This window comes from Vulpes vulpes, chromosome 2, assembly GCF_048418805.1.
Source record: "Vulpes vulpes isolate BD-2025 chromosome 2, VulVul3, whole genome shotgun sequence".
Lineage (NCBI taxonomy): Eukaryota > Metazoa > Chordata > Mammalia > Carnivora > Canidae > Vulpes > Vulpes vulpes.
The window spans coordinates 102,127,068-102,143,149 of NC_132781.1; the positions used below are offsets into that span (position 1 = coordinate 102,127,068).

The 16,082-nt window shown below is 37.9% G+C and overlaps 1 protein-coding gene across 12 annotated transcripts in view; it reads right to left on the reverse strand.

Moving 5' to 3' along the window:
- Window positions 1-16,082, reverse strand: part of ABI1 (abl interactor 1) — a 137,858-nt gene that overhangs the window by 68,556 nt on the left and 53,220 nt on the right. The window lies entirely within an intron of this gene.

Sequence of the window (16,082 nt, forward strand, 5' to 3'; positions counted from 1 at the left end):
TTCCCCCAAATACCCGTGATAAACAATCTCTCCTGTCTTCCAGCTCCTTCCTCTTCTGTCTCCCTTATAAGACCACCTTGAAGCTTATTAAAACCCTACAGTTTTTGGTTTGAACTGACCAATCCAGAATTAGCCCAGAAATCCCAGAGCACTGGACCTGAGGACCCTAATAAAGCCATGTACCCCAAGTCCTGCAGCTCATTGCCTGCCCACACCCTGCACTGAACTCCCCCTGTGTCCCCTGGAGACATCATGTTGTGGACCTCCAGGACCTGTGAGTAATAAATTTCTATATTCTACTTTCCCTTTTTCCCGTCTTTTATTGAACTGTGGCTCACCATCCATGGGCTTTACTTTACAAATGTTAACAAAAAATCTCAACACCTACCAACAATGATATAGATTAAATTCATTCCATCTTATATTTCTGTTTACATTAATCAACATCAGAATCCAAACCTCCCTGTTATCCATTATAACTACATCTCTCATCTCCACAAAAACTACTGTGAATGTTATAAACCAAACCTTTACCACCTGTTCTTCCCAAAGTCCTATACATAACTCAGTCTTTTGTTAGATATGTTTTACAAATATTTCTCCTAGTCGGTAGCTTACCTTTTCATTATTTAAACAGTCTTTTGTTGTTTTTTTTTTAAGATTTTATTTATTTATTCATGAGAGACACAGAGAGAGAGATAGAGAGCCAGAGACACAGGCAGAGGGAGAAGCAGGCTCCATGCAGGGAGCCTGATATGGGACTGGATCCCAGGTCCCCAGGATCACGCCCCGGGCTGAAGGCGGTGCTAAACCCCGGGGTCACCAGGGCTGCCCTTTTAACAGTCTTTTGAAGGGAAACTTTTTCTTTCAATGAAGTCCAATTTATAATTCTTTCTTTTATATTTCATGTTTTGGCATCCCATTTTTAAAAATCTTTGCCAAACCCAAGGTCACTAAGATTTTCCCCCATGTTTTCCTTCAAAAGTTTTATACTTTTTGCTCTTACATTTAGGCAGATCTATGAACTATTTCATGTAAACTTTCTGTATATGGTGTGAGTTAGGGTAATAGTCAAAAACTCTTATTTATAGATATCCAACTGTTCCAGAATCATTTGTTGAAAAGATCACCCTTTTCTTCAATGAATTGTCTTGACACTTACTCAAAAATCAATTGACTGCATAGTTGTAGGTCTATTTCTGGGCTCTCTTTCAGGTTCCACTGTTATATCTACTGATCCTTATCTAGTACTATACTATATTACTATAGCTTCAGTAGGTCCTGAAGATAGGTACTAAAGTGCCCCAGATTTGCTTTTCTTTTTCAAGATTGCTTTAGATATTTCTAAGTCTTTTGCACTTTCACATAAATTTTAAAATCAGTTTGTCAGTTTCCACAAAAGAGCCCACTGAAGATTTGATTGGAATTATACTGAATCTATAAATCAATTTGGAAAAAACTGGCATTTAACAATATTGTTAAATATTAGCATCTTCTAGTTGTAAACACAGTAACACTCTATTATTTAACTCTTCTAAAAAGAACTTTGCTGAGAGAATTTAAAGTTTTTGTGTACTAAATGCAAACATTCTGTTAAATTTATCACTATATATTTCATATTTTTGATGCTATTATGAATGGTACTTTTTATCATTTCAATCACCAATTATTCATTGCAAGTTTATAGAATTACAATTGATTTTTTTTTAAAGATTTTATTTATTTATTCAAGAGAGACACAGAGAGAAAGAGAGGCAGAGACCCAGGCAGAGGGAGAAGCAGGCGCCTCGCAGGGAGCCTGATGTGGGGCTCAATCCCGGGTCTCCAGGGTCATCCCTGGGCTGAAAGCTGAACTAAACCCCTGAGCCACCTGGGCTGCCCTACAATTGATTTTTGAATACGGACTTTGTAGTCGTGCAAACTTACTCGCTGTAGTTGTTTTGTAGATTTCTTAGCATATTGTACACAGACAATCATGAAAGATGATTTTACTTCTTACTTTCCAATCTGTATACCTTCTTTTTTTTTGTTCTACTGCACTGGCTTTTTGAGCATCTGACCTTTACGAAGGTATATGTCCTTTGTGAAGCTAAGGAAATACTTTCTATTCTTAATATGTTTACTAAACTAGGCAGATTTAATCTTGAGTGATACTTGGTTATTTTTAGTCATCCAATGAATTCTAGAGTTTCATCTGCCCTTTTTGTGGCTTCAGTGTACAAGCTGTACACTTTTCTTTCACAAGAGTAGGAAAGATTCCAGCTTTGTACTAAAATCTATTATTCTCTCTTCCTTCAGAGCATAGAATTATACTTTATTTTCCAGCTTCCCTAATCACATCATAAAACTAAACATTGTCAATGAAATGATAGCAAAAAGGGTGCCACTCCCAGGCATAGACATGAAAACCTCCCATGAATGCTCCAACACAATTATAAAGTAAAATGTAGTACTACCAAAACAATAAAACTGTATTTAATACAAAATATTTTGGGGCACCCTTGTGGCTCAGTTATGCATCTGCCTTTGACTCAGGCCAAGATCCCAGAGTCCTGGGATCAAGCCCCACATGGGGCTCTCTGCTCAGTATAGAGTATACTTCTCCCTCTCCCTCTGCTGTTCCTCCTGCTTATACTCTCTCACTCGCTCACTCCCTCAAATAAATAAATAAAATCTTTTTAAAAAGAAAGAAAATATATTACACTGCTTCATTTTTTATTTAAATTTTTAAAAATTAAATGAAATTTAAAATCTCATTTTCAGTCAAAGTAGCCTCACTTTAAAAAGTACTCAATACCACATGTAGATTGCAGCTACTTTACTGAAGAGGCAGTATAGTCAATTAATTTCCTCTACAGGCCACTGAATTAAAACTTAAAATCTACACAAGAACTGCTGTTGTTCCTTATTTCAGATTGTAAATTTAGTATCCAATAGTTGGTCTCCTTCCTTCTTTATTATACTTTAAATCACTACCAACAGCTTTAGGATGTTCCAGGGATCATACAAAATGGACTACAGAGCAGCCCGGGGGCTCAGTGGTTTAGCGCCGCCTTCAGTCCACGACATGATCCTGGAGACCCGGGATCGAGTCCCCCATCAGGCTCCCTGCATGCTTCTCCCTCTGCCTGTGTGTGTGTGTGTCTCTCTCTCTCTCTCTCTCTCTGCCTCTCATGAATAAATAAAAATCTTTAAAAAATTAAAAAAATATTTTTTAAATGGGCTACAAAACTAGAAGATACATAGTATTTCTGCAAGGAGCTAAAACAGACATTGTTAATTATAGCAGTCTTCTCTGCAAAGTCTAAAAACCCTTAACTAATCACTACAGGAATTGGCACGTGATATGAAACTCATTTGCCATCCCTGTCTTATGCCATTGATGAAATTTGCTTAAAATGGAAATAAACATGTTCAGTTTTAAAAGCAAAAGTTAATTATTTAAAAGAGCTAAACTCAAACAATGCAGCCAAGAGTTAAACAGGAAATTCCTTAGATAACTGAATTTTATAAACAGCCCATACATAAAACTGTCTTCCTCTTTCCTCCTTTACCTGTAGAAACCAAGTTTTACTGAGTCAGGATCTACTAGTTTGAGTAAAGAACATTTTCAAGTAATATCTACACCTATAAGTCCTTTTCCTGCCCTTCAAGGTGACTTCACAGGCAGAGTGATCTTTTTTTTCCCACTCTCTAAAGTGAAAATTATTAGCAATAAGCAATCTCTCTCATATCTATACATTTATCTTTAACAATATTTCCTCTTGGGGATCCCAGGGTGGCTCAGCGGTTTGGTGCCTGCCTTCGGCACAGGGCGGAATCCTGGAGACCGGGTATCGAGTCCCACATCGGGCTCCCTGCATGGAGCCTGCTTCTCCCTCTGCCTGTGTCTCTGCCTCTCTCTCTCTCTCTCTCTCTCTCTCTCTCTCTCTCATGGAGTCTGCTTCTCCCTCTGCCTGTGTCTCTGCCTCTCTCTCTCTCTCTCTCTCATGAATAAATAAATAAAATCTTTAAAAAAAAAAAAAAACAGTATTTCCTCTCCGTCATTCTCTCAACCTTTATTACCACAGCAAAAAAAATTTTTCCCTCTATCTCATATAAATTCTTGAATCCTAAGAGACAGAGAGAACATCCTTGTCATGATTACGCTTAAAACTAATGCATTCTATATGAAAACAAATAGCTTTTGAATTTTTGCCTTCTTTTTAACAGAAAAATACCAAAAATGAGAAAAATATAAGTGAAAAAGATGTATCATGGTCCTATCATTCAAATAGACCAGTTAACATGTTACTGTATTTTCTTCCAAGTCTCTCCAGTATGTGTATTCAATAATGTAAAAACTGACATTATATCCTACAGCTAATGTCATGCTTTTTTCACTAAATGTACCATGAACATTTCTCCATGTGCTAGTTTTCCTTAGCGTCGTTTTCAAAAAATGACTCTCAAAAACTTTACAGTTATGGCAGTAACCTGTTTGTTGCCTATTGTCTCATTTTAAATCCTCTAAATGAGGGCAACATAATGATTAATAAATTAACAAGTAGAAAGAATAATATGATAACCCCATATACCTGTCCTTCAACTTCAGTAAGTATCATATTTAAGTTTTATAAATTCACATTTTAGGGGCACCTGCATGGTCAGTCAGTAAAGCGTCCAGCTCATGATCTCAGGGTGGTAAGATCAAGCCCTGCATCAGGTTCCGAGCTGGGCATGAAACTTGCTTAAGATTCTCTCTCTCCCTCTGTCCACTCCCACCACCACCCACTCCCCCCCAGCCCTGCTTGCTCCTTCTTTCTCTCTTTAAATTAAAAAAATTAAAAAAAAATTTAAAAAATTACATTTTACTTGGCTTTATAAGGCTGTAAAAACTTTTTTAAATTTTAAATAGGTTCCATAACCTCACCCTGAGATCAAGAGTCACATACTTCACTGAATGAGCCAGCCAAGTGTCCTGCCTGCAAAATTTTATACCTGGAATACATTAAAATTAATTTTCACTTATTTTTAAAATAAGCTCAGGATGCTTTCCTTAGAAAGTATTCTGGAGTGTCCGGCTGGCTCAGTCACTAAAGCCAGCAACTCTTGATCTCAGGTTCTTGAGTTTGAGCCCTGCACTGGGCATGGAGCCTACTTAAAATTTAAAAAAAATAAATTAAGGAACGCCTGGGTACCTCAGCAGTTTTAGCGCCTGCCTTCAACCCAGGGCATGATCCTGGAGTCCCGGAATCAAGCTCCACATCAGGTTCCCTGCATGGAGCCTGCTTCTCCCTCTGCCTATGGCTCTGCCTCTCTCTCTCTCTCTCTCTTTCTGTGTCTCTCATGAATAAATAAATAAATCAAATCCTTAAAAAAAAAAAATTAAAGAGGGGCACCCAGCTGGCTCAGTTGGTAAAGCATGCAACTTTTGATCTCAGGGTTGTTGAGTTCGAGCCCCACGCCAGCTGCAGAGATTAGTTTAAAATAATAAAAAAATTTTAATCTTAAAAAAAAAAGTATCTTAAAAATAAAATGCCAATTTTAATACACATTATTAATTATATGAAATAAACACCAATGCTGTCATTTTGTTCTAGCTCTGCCTTAAATCTGTTTTCCTCACACACTGGGCACTGTTCATTTATTAAATGTGTTCTTTTATTCATTTTACAAGTTCAGTATAACTAATCATTTTCTTCCAACTTTTCATGGTAACATTTTAGCTACATTAATTAAGTTCCAAATAACCTATAAGCTAACATTAAAAGTATCATTCTAGGTAGGCTAGAACCCTACATTATTAAAAGATGTCCTATATGGAAAACAGAGCATATATTCAGAACATATGCTACAGCATTAGCCTGTATAATAACATTTCAAAGAAAAATATGACTTAAATTAAAAGTTCTTTCTCATTTTGAACCCTTCCTTAAAGTCTGCCAAGAGACTTGAAATTAATTTGCTCTTTGAAAAACATCAATTTCTTCCGCCATAAATGCAAGAAGTTTAATGACCCTACTCAGGTAACAAATGGGGGGTCTCATATGTACTTAAAAAAAAAGTTTTTCCGTTAATCCCCCAAAGATGAACTGAAATATCCTCCAGTAGTGCCCCCATCTCCCCTTACTCCTCCGGGGTTAAAAGGCACTGCGCTTCATTGCCAGCTCATGTCATCATGAAAGATGAGCAGTAGTTAAGACTGGAGCTGAGAAATGGGTGAGGCTGTGCTCTGCATCAAGGCAGCAGTGCCCCTCATGTGTCTGAGGTTGAGCTCCTCATGATAAGAACAAAGTGAAATTGGCAATGAATTCTATCTCTGGTTTTACGTCCAGATGATTGGAAGGTGAGTTTGGCTTCGTAGCTGCCAAACTGGCACTAAGGCATTGTTCAGAAGAGAGCAAGAGTACAGGATTCGTGCCTGGCATAGAGTTCCCACCAGGAAATTGGAAAGTCAGTGTATTTCTTACCAGCTCAGAAGGTTATGAAAGTCTGACCACAAAAATATAGCATGACTTTCCTGTGACTTGCACAAAATTGTAACAAATTTCTGTTTAATAAAACTGCTTTGCAAAGTACATAAAAAAAAAAAAAAGTTTTTCTGCCATTTTGCTTTTGTATCTTTCCCTTTCCTCCCCCTTTCTAGGAATGTCACATCGTGTCTTTTAATAACATTTCTTTCTTTTAATAACTTTTAACTTACCTCTAATCTAAACCTCCCAGAAACTTTTCCAAAGTCGGAATTTTTCCCACCAAATATTTTACACGTTTTTCCAATTATTTAATGGAAGTAATTTCATGAAAATCCATTAAAAAATAACCTAAATCTACAAAAATTACTCTATTTCAATGACTCCACAAACCAGCTACTGTGAGATGCACCATTTTTATGTATCACTAGGAAAAACCTGTCAACTGAATTGTGTCCGAACGCTTTCTTATAAAAAATTACTTTATACTTATAGGAAATACTTTCTCAGATTTACCTGGATGGTCACTTTATGTCAGTGTTAATCATAAAGAAATAAAATTAGCTAGAAAATTCATACTCAATGTTATCCAAATTCCAGAAAAAAAAAAATCCCTTTTTTAAGGGGGTAGAGGGGCAGAGGGAGAGAATCTTTTTTTTTTTTTTTAAAGATTTTACTTACTTATTTGAGATGGAGGGAAAGAGAGAGAGTGCATGCAAGCACATACACGCAGGGGAAAGGGGCAGCAGGAGAGGGAAAAGCAGAGTCCCATCTGAGCACAGACCCCCAGATCATGATGTGAGTCAAAATCAAGTCAATACTTAACCAACTGAGCCATCCAGCCATTCCCAAAAAAACTCTTTATCTTTTGTACAATGCAAGATCTAACCAAAGATTTTCCAAAGCTATAGTCATTTCTATCTAGTTTTCTTAAAACTTAAAAAACCTTTACCCTTCAACCCTGACCTTTTTGATGTTCAAAACAGATGTTATTTTAAAAATCCAAACCAGATGGGCACCTGGGTAGCTCAGTCAGTTAAGTGACTGACTCTTGGTTTTGACTCAGGTCATGGTCACAGGGTTGTGAGATTGACACCCCGTTAAGCTCCACACTGGACATCTGTCTGAGATTCCCCCCACCCCACCCATGCCCCGTTCCTCCCCCTGCTTGAGCTTGCACACGCACACTTTTTCTCAAATAAGTAAATCGTTCTTATAAATAAATAAAAAAATAAAACCAAACCATTTTTTTATAGAAAATCCTATAAACTAGATTTGTCTGATTATTTCCTTATGACTAGATTCTGATTAAACAAGGTGGCAAGAATACTATATAGGTGATGCTGTGAACTTCCTTTCCACTGCAGGTGACACAATATCTTTTAAGATAAGGCTCTATCATTATTTCCAGAATTTTCTTACAAGTTGCTAACATATCAATTTTGCAAATTCTGATGCTAGTGCTAACTTAATCTTACCAGAAGGTCTCAACCCCCAAAACTGCCTGAAGGTAAAACCCAGGACTCTAGCCTTTCCTCAAATGGTCCTTATATATCTGTTAACAGGCCGCAATAATCCAGTTAAACCACCAGCAAAAACAACCAAGTTCCCACAAGTACAGACATTGAATACTACTCTGGCAGACAGCTTTTAAATTGTAAAATGCATCCCAATTGCAGAAATGTTAAAATGTGGGGGTGAGGAGGAAGTTTCTTAGACTTGATTAAATACAGAATATAAGGAACACTTATTGGTCTAAGGGCCCTTTAAAAAAAAAAGGTATGTTAATGTTAATAGGAAGAATTTAAAATGTCAAGTTTTTTTTATTGTTGTTTTGTTTTTTTTTAAGATTTATTCATTCATGAGAAACACAGAGAGAGAAGCAGGCTCTATGCAGGGAGCCCGATGTGGGACTCGATTCCGGATCCCGGAATCACGCCTTGAGTCGAAGGCAGATGCTCAACCACTGAGCCACCCAGGCATCCCTAAAATGTCAGGTTTTAATACCTATAAAAGGAAAAGTTTTATATACCATAAGGTACACAAAACATCTACTTTGCTGAAGGCCAATCTAAAGTTTGGTTTGAGACCTAAGAAACTTTCCAGGAGAAATCCATAATCATTTTGTGGAGAGGAATGAAAGGATGAGAGGGAGTAAAGAGCACATAGGCCAAATGTTGGTTCACTATTAACAAATAAACCCATTAAGCATGGAGTCATGCAATACCCAGCTACCACTGAAAGGATATAATTTTCTCAACACAATTCCCATTTCAAGAGAAGTGAAAAGTAATTAAAAAGAAATCCTACTAGGTTATGGCAAATATCGAGCAAAAAGAACAAACTGCTTGCATGGCAATTCAGGTTGAAATATAGTTACCATAAGCTTTAGCACACAGCTCCTCGTTTTACCACCTGCCATTTAAGCAACTGCTAACTGGCCTACCAGCGTCTAGCAAAAAATCTAGAAGTCTCTGCTGCCTCTTACATCACAGTTTTGATAGTCAAGGAAGGAGAGTTGTGGCACGCTCTTCTTTAATCGAAGAACAACAATTAACAGCTAGCATACTCATTATATAAAATTCAAAATTCAACCCTAATATAGAATATGTTTTTAAACCATCGCAATTTATACCCCCTAGGGCATTTCCAATAACTAGATCATCAGATTCTGAAATTTTTAATTTTGCCATAATTACAGCCTAAGTCAATGACACCCCAAACTAACTCCTTTACCAGTCAGTACTATACTACAGGACTTCTATTTTAAAGAAACAGGCTTAATGGAAAACCTGTAAGAACCCAGTTTTCAAAAGAGCAACTACATTTTTTTTTAAGATTTCATTTATTTTTTTTTTAAAGATTCTATTTTATTTACCCATGAGAGATACAGAGCGAGAGAGAGAAGCAGAGACAGGCAGAAGGAGAAGCAGGCTCCATGAAGGGAGCCTGACGTGGGACTCAATCCCAGGTCTCCAGGATCACGCCGTGGGCTGCAGGCAGCGCTAAACCGCTGCGCCACTGGGGCTGCCCAAGACTTTTATTTATTTGAGAGACAGCACACAAGAGAGCACATGGGAGACCATGAGTAGGGAAGAGAGAAGAGCAGGCTCCCCACGGACCATGGAACACGACATGGGGCTCGATCCCAGGATTCTGGAATCATGACCCAAGTTGAAGGCAGCCACTTAAATGACTGAGCCACTCAGGCACCCCCAGAACAACTACATTTTTTTTTCTAAAATTTATTTATTCATGAGAGACACAGATTCAGACAGAGGTAGACACACAGGCAGAGGGAGAAGCAGGCTCCCGGCAGGAAGCGTGATATGGGACTCGATCCTGGATTCTAGGATCACGACCTGTGTCGAAGGCAGGCACCCAACCACTGAGCCACCCAGGCATCCCGAACAACTACATTTAAACACAAAATTAGTTACATGTTTAAATATTATTGGCAGAATATATCTCATACTTAGTCCAAGATACTAGCTTCCTTCCATTATTTCCATGTTAACTAATTATATTCTCAGATATCTTTCTTCTTTAAAGAATTACAATGAAAGGGATGGGTGGTGGGTAGGGGGTTAAGGATTAAGAAGTGTACTTGTTTTTTAGGCTTTAAGATTGAATTTATTGATTTTATAGAGAGTGCATGCATGTGGGAGCAAAGAGGTGTAGAGGGGGAGGGAAAGGGAGGAAATCTCAAGCAGATTCTACACTGAGTGTGGAACCTGATGTGGGGCTCAATCCCACTACCCTGAGATCATGACCTGAGCCAAAACCAAGAAGGGAATGCTCAGCTGACTAAACCACCAGGTGCCCTAAGAAGTGCACCTGTGATGAGTACCAGGTATTATATTATTCAATTACTATATTGTATGCCTGAAACTAATATTATACTGTATGTTAATTAACTAGAATTTAAATAAAAAAGAATTAAATTGAAAGAGCCACCATGATCAAGAGTGTAGGTTGGGCAATCAGTTTCACATACTGCTGGAGGGTACAATTAGACAACATGTTTAACAGTTCTTTAAAAGGCATATATTCTTCACTTTTAGGAGCTTACCCAAAAGAAATAAAGGTCAAGTGCAAAACAAATAATAATACTGTATGTTTAAGGATGTCCAACCACCTCTGTTTATAATCACACACACATGAAATAATCTAAATGGCCAATGAAAGGTGACTAGAAAAAAAATTCATATACTAGAATGCCATGTAGTCAATAAAAGTGATACTTACCAACAAGTAAAATGTATTAAATCAGGATTCAAACTAGGAAGCAGAGCCACTTAATAAGAAATTATAGAATTTTACTTTCCACATTATAAAAATAGCTGGGAAAAATTAAGACAGTCCACAGGAGAAGTGTGAGGATCAGAAAGACATCAATTTGAGAAGCCAAACACACCCAGCTAGAGAAATGAGACTGCAAAGGAAATGCTCCTGTAGAGATCTGGGAAGCTATGCTTTTGCAATTTTCGTATCAGTTGAGGGGCCTGATGCCACTGTTGACCAAACTGTCAGCAACTAGGAAAAAGAACTAGAGCAAAGGGAGACCAAGGTCAAGCTGGAACCCACCAACACCTCTCTGCCTCTTATTACACTTAACCACAAAAACCTGTAGAGGTTAATGAATGTCGCTTACATAAATTCTTTTAGCTAATTCTAACCCACAACCTTAAAGGAAGGAAGTCTACTACAGAACTATGAGATACATAGTTTCAACTTAAGGAAACTGAAATAGTACAAACCACTACAGTACCCTCAGTCAATAATGTTTATGTAGGAACTTCTTTCATTATATTTAACTCCTGAATAAAGACAATAGCAAAAACATGCTTCAGTCCAACATGATCCAGTCATCCTCATACAACCAAAATGATGCTATCTCCCCAAAAGAGAATACAAAGTCTACTTTCTGAGTAATGTTCATTCCTTTTCTAACTGGCTGAGTTATACTTCCCCTTGGATATCTTGTAAGTTAAATATCGAAATACTAGGTTAACTACTATTATAACTCATCTAAAGTTAAATATAAAAGAACTGCAGAGAGAGGGAAAAAACTGGTTAATATACACACAAATATTAAGGTACAGAGCAAATATTCATAAATACTAGAGTTTTCATTCTGTAACCGGTCATGAGGTCGTAGGTGGTATTTATAATGTTCTACTATCTATCACATATTCCACTTGCCCTCAGCAATCATCTCATCTGGTTGTTATTCCCTGCCTGGTTTGCTGACTCAAACCACTGCCATGAGCAGCCCTGCCTGCAGTAGACTGTTTTATTACTGCATTCGCTTTTATCACAGAACACGGAAGCACTAAGAGGCACTCCAGATAATCTCCTGCATTCCAGACATATTCCTCTTTACCCCTATGTAGCAGCAACTCAAATTCCACTTTGAAGTCAGATTCAATCATCCTGACCAACACAGTAATCTTTTGCTTTGCCTATTAATTCACTGGCAAGAGGAAGCCAAAGTGCTCAGGTGCTTAACTTCCAGTTCAATAGAACCAATACTATGTTCCCAGCAGAAGTATTCCTCTCTAAACTAGCAGACCCCAGAGCTGTGAGGAAAGAAGCAAAGATTTTCTTAGTAGACCATCAGGTGTATAGTGACAGGAGTTCACTCCATGTCAACCTCTTAATTCCCTACCTATGAATGCTGGCTACAAAATAAATACCACCACACACTGGTTGGTGGCTGATTCAGAGACTGGACAACGTCTTAGAGAACATTATCCCAGCACCACACAGAATTGTCAACCAGCTGACGGAGTTTTCAAAAGAACATTCCACTGTTTTATCAATTCAGCTGCTTCAGGGTAATGGGGAACATGGTAAGATCACGAATTCTATGAACATGAGTGAGTAGCCTGGTCAAAAGCAATGTGATATGGGGGTGCCTGGTTGGTTACGCATCTGAGAGACTCATTTCAGGCACACTGGGCTCCCTACTCAGTGACGAGTCAGCTTCAGATTCTCCCTCTCCCTCCCTCTCTCCCTCTCTATAAGTAAATAAAACCTTATTTAAAAAAAAAAAAGGCAATGTGATATGAAATACCAGAGGAATGGTGTTATCTCTGGGATTCAGTGTCAGTACTCTGTTAATATTAGCAAGGTAGTCATTCAGCAATAGTGGTAGCCAGATTGGTCTTGGTGAATGAAGTCCATATTGCTGAGCATAACATGCACAACTTCCATGCCTGCCATCCTGGCATCTTTTTCATGAGCCCACTAAGCAAGGATAGAGGTGGATAGGGAAGGCGGCTGGAATCCAGAGGTTACACCTTGTCTACTTTATTAAGATCCTTCTCTGCTGAGAATGCTCTATGATGGGCATCATATCACAATAAACACAAACATTAGCTGATGTCCATTCAGGAGCATATCTACATACCTATCCCCCCATACTTCCAATTACATTCTTTCCAGATCCATAATGATTAAGTCCAACAACTGCTACTGTCATGAGTCAGAATGGATCTACATCTCTAACCATCTGTTTCCCAACAAAATAAATAAGTAGGTGCACTATTCAAAGTTCTACTCATCAGAAGAATTTCCCTTCACCACTGCCCTCTGGGTCGCCCCCTGATTATGGCTACAGTGCTATACATATCCAACTTCAGGTGGTACCAGCATATGATGCAAAACCATCTGTAAACTGTATGTAAGTATTTTTTTTTCTCAGTCAACTGAAACTCATGAGACCACAGGTGTCGGTTGACAATGAAGAAGCAAAGATGCTGAGGTACTTATTTTAGAGAGAGTGTGAGCAGATGGAGGGGCAAAGAGAAAGGGAAACACAGAATCTCAAGCAGACTCCATACTGAGTGCAGAACCTAATGCAGGGTTCAATTCCCTGAACTTGAGACCATGACCTGAGCTGAGACTGAGTGGGACACTTAACCAACTGAGCCACATAGGCACCCCAAGTACCTGGTTTTTAAAAGAAAAGTCTGTATAGGGCCGCCCGGGTGGCTCAGTCAGTTGAGCAGCCAACTCTTGGTTTTGGCTCAAGTCATGATCAAGGTCGTGAGATCCAGCCCCTAGATAGACTCTGCACTCAGCATAGAGTCTGCATGAGATTCTCTCCCTCTCCTTCTGCCCCTCACCACCTTGCATTCATGCTTGCCCTAAAATAAAATAAATAGAATCTTTAAAATATATTTTATATTTATTTTTATAAATATCTAATACTTTCATATTTTACATTTATATAAATGTTTACATAAATATTAATTATATATGAAACATATATTTATATATATTAAAAATATCCCTGGAGAATGAGACATGGGTGATTTTTAATATTCTTTATATTTTTTCTGTATCCAATTTTTCAACAATAATCACACTTCAATAATCAGAAAGAAATTACTTTTTACTATAAAAATTCTCTTTATATAATCTTAATGGGAAAATACACCACAATACATATCTATGTATATAGTGCAACCTAATTTTGTTTGGTATAATTAAATATCTATACAAACTAACTCACCAGGTACTGAGAGGAGATATATCAGCATTAATTATGATTACATTGGGATTATAAACAATTTGTGTTTTCATCTTCATCCTTTTGTGGAATTTCCAAATGCTCTACTATAACTAGGTAACATTTTTACTGCAACCAGCTTGCAGACACCAAAAAACTAAAACTAAGGCTAATAATACCTCACTACCATCCCATCAAAACAGAAAGAACTTGAATCCTTGATAATACAAAGCTAGAGAATTAACCAATCCTGGGACAACCAACTTGGAATTTCTTGTGATATAAAATAATAAATGTTCATTATTGTTTAAGCCTAAGTTCTTTTCGGGGCACCTGGGTGGCTCAGTGGTTGAGCGTCTGCCTTTGGCTCAGGGCATGATCCCACGGTCCTGGGATCAAGTCCTGGATCAGGCAGCCTGCTTCTCCCTCTGTGTCTCTCATTAATAAATTAAGAAAATCTTAAAAAAAAAAAAAAAAAAAAAAAACAAACCTAAGTTCTTTTTCTATTAACTACAGCAAAATGCATCCTCAATAATTTTTATATGCGAGAGGGGCAGAGTAAGTTCCAAAAAAGCATCTTGGTTAAACTGAAAAGTAACAACTTACACTAATTCTCCTAGTCATATAGAAAAAAAAATCTATTAAAGTAATTCCCAAATTACCAAGGGCATTCTCTAAACTAGTCCGCTAATTTACATCTGATTGTGTTACTCATTAAAATGTTATCTGACGGGCATTTCAGTGGCATAGTCAGTTGAGCATCTGACTCTTGGTTTTCGTTGTGGTCATGATCTCAGGGTCATGAGATGGAGCTGCGCACTGGCACGTAGTCTGCTGAAGATTCTCATTGTGTCTCTCTCTGCCGCCTCCCCTTTCTCTCTCTCAATCTCTCTCAAATAAATCTTTTTTAAAAACTGTTATCTGAGAAATCAGTCTAATTTGCCCTTCCCACAAAGGCAATTGTATTTTAATTTGTATTAGTCTGCTCAGGCTGTCATGACAAAATGTTGAATGGCTTCAGCAACAGAAATTTATTTTCTCACAATTCTACATGCTTAAAAATCCAAGGTAAACATTGTTTCTGGTGAAAGCTCTCTTCCTGGCTTGCAGAGGTCCACCTTTTCAGTATGTTCTCATATGGTGAAGAGAGATTGATTTCTAGTGTTGCTGCCTCTTATATAAGGAGTCCAAGTTCTGTCAGAGCTACACCCTATGACCTCATTTGACCTTAATCACCTCCTTAAAGGCCCCCCCCCCCTCCGTCTCCAACGCAGTCACAAGGTAGGACTGGGGCTTCAACATAGAAATTTGGGGCAGGGGGACATAATCCAATTCCTCAAACATTAGGAAATATAGCCATCTTACTAATATCCAAAATATACTCTTGATAGTAAAACTTTTAACAGCTACATATTTAGTTTCCAAAGCACTTCCACACAGCAAACTAAGCAGACATCCCGGTTTCAGACATGAGCATGGGCACTATATAAAGCTCAGAGATACTACTCTGTCCAAGTACTCTCTAACTAGTAAACAGAGGAGCTAGGACTAGATCCCGGATCAGCATCTTAATCCAAAAGTCTTGACACAGTTCTTACTCTTGTCGTATGTAATTAAGGGACTGAAATTTTATTTCATCTAACATTCTGAACACTAGAAGTAGCTTCGGGATCAGAAAGGAGAAGAGCAAAGAGCAAAAGCTAAAGCTCAAAGCAGAATGTAGTGAACAAGAACATTAGCTTAGAGGTGAGCAAGCTTCAATATTCAAAAAGTCCAATGGAGAAATACACAAGGCTAGAACAATCCTATAGGCCCTTGAAGAATTTGGACTTCATCCTGAGGCTACAAGGGAGACACAGAAAATTTTCAGGAAGAAAACGGATGAACAAGTTTTTGGCTTTAGAAAGACCACATCAGGTGCAGTTTTATAAGGTAAACTGGGAAAACACAGAGAAGTAAAAAATGGAGACAGAGAATTCTGTTGTACTATGTACCTTTATGTTAAACATCCCATTTAAAATAGCTTACAATGAGGAAAAAGAAATTTGGTGAGGTTAATTTGTCCAAAGTACCACTGCTAGAAAAGAACAGACCTATTATATCTCCAAAGG